The following is a 4,602-nucleotide window of genomic DNA, read 5'->3' as shown; positions in this document are numbered from 1 at the left end:
AAATGGATTTCTTCCTCCTTTTCTCTCTTGAATCCCGACTTTGATGGACGTTTATAAGAGCGCTGGATTAACAATGATTTGGGATGAGAACTTTTACTTTCGAATTTTATTTTATTTTTTATTTTTAGGAACTTTTATTTTCAATTTTATTTTTAATTCCGGATAATGGGCTTAGGTAGGTACTCAATCCTAACCAATAGTACTTATACCTTAACTCCCTAACTAACTACTTTTTTTTATGGGTTCGACTCTCGCCCAGGGCGGATTTTACCCTAAACAAATAACGCTCTTTCTCGGAACGGCTGGATTTCTCCTATCCTATCATTCTTCTCTCTTCGTTTTCGGTACGATAAGACCTTGGCAGTTACAGCTCCCTCTATCAAACCTTTTCAAACAGGATTGCGATTTTAAAACCCCCAAGTGAATTTTCCGATGATTTTGAAAATAAAAATGTTGACATAAAATCCCATTGATAAAGTTGATAAATTTTTAACTGTTGATGATATAAACTCCCACATACCTGATTGGTTTTCACAGATCAAGCTCCATTCTAGATTTTCAGGGAATGTTGCAAGCCACAGAATCAGTGCCGAAGGTGAAACTGTCTCATGGAAATTTTCGCACATTGAATTCTGCAGACATTGGAAAGCCAAAGAGTCACTATTTGGACACGGATTTTTTAAGACTGCGATTTTCCGAGAGAGAAAAAATTGAAAATCAATTATTGAAACTCGTATCTATTAAACTTTGACGTAAAAATCTGAGAGCACAGGAGTGCGCCTTTTAATTATTCACGATCTAACTAATCTTTCGATTACTATCAGGATTTCACCACTTCTGGAGTCGATTCTTAGCTGTTTATTACGATGATTTTTTCAGTCCTGATCAGAGAACTTGAGAAAGTTAATATTTTCACTTGAACCGCCGACTTGCAAGGAAAAAAATCGGACGAAAATCAAATCGCTTCAAACAAAAATTGTCACGAAACTATAATTACTCCGGTCGACAGTAGACTAGTAGACACCTCTCATACGTACGAGTAACTTATACCTACGAAAATTATGACTGAACAAAGGAATAATAAAATCCACGTTTCTCGAAAGAAAAAAAAATGTCAATTAAGCTACCAAGAAAGGACGAATAAAAGGGAAGTACTATGCTAATTTTTTAGGAAGAAGATCTGAAATAAATTGTTACAGAGGGAACTGTAACTGCTATGGTCTTATCGTCCCGAAATCGAAGAGAGAAGGAAGACAGGATAGGAGGAAGCCAGTCGTTCCGAGAACGAACATTATACCATCAGGATAAAATCTGCCCCGGGCGGGAATCGAACCCGTGGCCTAGCGCTTACAAGGCCGACGCACTACCAACTAAGCTAACTAGGCTGGCGCCAGGACAGTTTAAATTTGCTTTGGTTTAAGTTCAACTATTGAAGCAATCTGATTGGCCAAAATGTTTGAAATCAACCAATCAGATTGTTTCATTTAAAAGTTAAACTCTGATTGTGGCTGGTCATTAGATTACAAAGTTAAACCAATTGCATTGATGAGCAATCTAACTGACTAATCTGAATCCAAAGTTTAAAATCAATCAGATTACTTAAGGCCCGTTGCACACACACCGGTTTTGGACGACCGGTTTTTTTACCGGTCATCCAAATTCCAATAGTGACTGGCACTGATCACCGGTCGGCGTGTGTGCAAGTTCCCATTCCGACGTGTGCTTCACTATTGGATTTTGTGTGTGCAACGGGCCTAATCCGGTAATTATTCAGAAGCCACAAAAATGAAAAAGAAAGCTCCTTTTTGTGTTTAAACTAACCCTATAATGGCTATAATAACACTGGTCACTGCTCAAACGGTAAAAACTCCTTTTGTGTTTAACCTAACCCTATAACAACAATGATCACTGCTCATTTGTGACAGTTCTTTTATTAGCAATTTCCCATTGATGTGACTTCTGAACAAGTACCCAATAATCAATATGCTGCTTAGCTGCTTATCTTACCTGTCCAGAAAACTGGCTGGATGAACAGGTTTAGGGTCAACCCCTGGATGTTTACTATCATGGTAAACCATATTCCAACACAACCAGCTGACAAATGATGCTATTAGGATAGGTTTAAGCAGTCTGGACCAAAGCCAGAGGTATTCCTCAGAGTGTTTCTGATAGACACCACTAGTTATTATCCGATCTCTGAAGTTTTTCCTAGACATTATTAAAATTTTCTCCTTAACTTTAATGTGACGCGGTGTATTGTGAATTTTTTGGTGCTCCATCACTGTTAAAAGTTACCTCTAGGTACCCGGGCTAGTCCTTACCTATTTACGGTCTAAAAATTAAACAAAGGGACTCCTTTTTAATTTTACCCTAATGAAAAATGAAGAAAGTAAAGAACATGTTAAGTAATGAAATGAGGAGATTCTAGAAGTTTGTAGGTATAAGAAATAAAATTCCTTTTGTTTCAAAGAAATATAGGGGTGGCAGTTGTTGGAATTTGAAGAGGGAAGGTAGAGGGTTAATAACGAACGAACAATGAACTTGAGGGTAACAAGAAGATGCGGCAACGCTGCAAGGCCATACAACAACAAAATCTTCAGTTTGTTCGAGGGACGCCAAATCTAAACGACATGTGAATTCGTCTCGTCTCGTGTTTTATTAAATAGTTTTTGAAATATTTTTATTAAATTTAACGTGTTTCAAGTGCTTTTAATTAGTAATTATTACTTGAATAATATTTCATTTCATTTACTGTGATAACATTTTGAATTAAATTAAGTTACGTGATGAATTTCAAATAAAAAGCAATGTACTTGTTGATACTCATTTCTTAACGTTGATGTCTTTGTGTTGAATGTAAATTACAAGTTGATGGCAGCCGGGTACACTGAGACATCAAACAAGTTCTTTGTCATGGCAGCCGGATATACAGAAGCATCTTATACAAATCCCCCGGGATCCAAGTTCTCTTCCATCATTAAAACTAATGAGAAAGCCAAGTACTGGAATTGTGCTGAAATTGTGACCACAGCTTCTACTGATGGTTTCTGGGAGGATACACCAGAAGAGAAAATCAAGAAGAAAGTCCTCAATGCAAAGAGTAAGTTCCATGCAGGCAGACAGCTACATATTAAGCATTTACCTAGGGATGTGACAGAGACAGAGATCTGTGAAATTTTAGGATTATTGAGATATTGGAAAAATCCTACAATGCTGCAGTGAGCACCAAAGTTGTGACATAATAACACAAAGAAACTGCATTATTTGTTTTGATACACATGTGTATTACATAGGATCACTGATTTAGGCAAAGGGTACTTGTGCAGTAGTCACATCCATGGAATATTGCTACCAAAGGAACTGGCACAAACAAGCAGTGACCAGTGTTATTATAGGGTTAGGTTAAATGCAAGAAGGAGTTTTCACAATTAGAGCAGTGATTAGTGTTATTATAGGGTTAGGTTGATTACAAAAAAGAGCTTTTCTTTTTCACGGACGTGACTTCTGCATAATTACCAGACAAAGTCTGAGCTTAGGCAAAAGAATCTGAGTGAGGTCTACAGTTCACAGAACCACTCGTTACAAGTGATTTATAGCACATGGACTAGGCAGGGACAAGGCAAAGTTAGGTGTGCACATAACCAGTGGTAAAAAGTAATACTGATCTATCACACCCATAGATTTAATCAGAGATAGAGCTAATAGTAGAACCATTATTGTAGGGACCTACTTCACCCAGTCCTCTTTAGTTTGGTGCTGTTCCAATATCTAGGTGTTCCCGCTACACCTTATTCCTAACTTACACACCTAAATAGCTAGCCGTACCCACCTCTTTGATACTTTACCTATTATCCTACTAAACAAGAAATTAGTAGGTACCTAGGTATCCAGGTATCCTCCTAAAATAGAACACCTCCTACATGTTTCCTACTCCTAATGGCTCTTACCATACATGTAGCATATCTCCAGAAGAATCAGGAATCCACAGATATGGATGATTTTCATTTTGACTTATTTGACAAGGCACTCTGGTTTACAATCAATTTAATTGATAAATTACCTACCTAGGTTTAATTACCAGAAGAATCAGGAATCCACAGATATGGATGATTTTCATTTTGACTTATTTGACAAGGCACTCTGGTTTACAATCAATTTAATTGATTAATTACCTACCTAGGTTTAATTATTAATTAAAATTAAAATTAATTTTGATAAAATAAATTTCAAATTTTCTCTCTTTTGCGATTTTCCTATCGTTCGTTATCATTTGTTTACATTTCCTGGAGGTATGAAGGCAGTGGACAGGTAGAAATATGAAGCACATTTGCAAAGAGGGAGCCATTTTGATCGCAGCCTGTCGTTCCCTCTGGCCTCTGGCCTTTGAAATTTTGAATTTACCTACAGAAAATCGGAGCCGAATGGCAGTCTAAAGCTTCATAATGTTCATATGGAACCAAAATTCATTTTATAGTTCCAAAAATTACCAACTTTGAATATTGAAAAAAGAAATCACTTTTTTATAGCTCCACTTTTCTTTTAGAAATCACACTTTTCTATCAATCTTTACCTCCTTGAAAATTTCAAAAGTTTTATCATTAC

The 4,602-nt window shown here is 36.6% G+C and overlaps 1 long non-coding RNA gene across 1 annotated transcript; it reads right to left on the bottom strand.

The window, feature by feature from the left end:
- Positions 1–566: 566 nt before the first annotated feature.
- LOC113471587 lies at positions 567–2,174 on the bottom strand. Its single transcript, XR_003394224.1, has 2 exons — positions 2,008–2,174; positions 567–632 (listed from the first exon to the last, which is right to left on the bottom strand). It is a non-coding gene; the product is annotated as an uncharacterized LOC113471587 (long non-coding RNA).
- Positions 2,175–4,602: the final 2,428 nt, after the last annotated feature.

Source organism: Diaphorina citri, unplaced genomic scaffold (assembly GCF_000475195.1).
Source record: "Diaphorina citri unplaced genomic scaffold, Diaci psyllid genome assembly version 1.1 scaffold2640, whole genome shotgun sequence".
NCBI classification, from domain to species: Eukaryota; Metazoa; Arthropoda; class Insecta; order Hemiptera; family Psyllidae; genus Diaphorina; species Diaphorina citri.
Note: the sequence above shows the minus strand (reverse complement) of the source record. Positions and strands in the feature narration are given on the sequence as shown.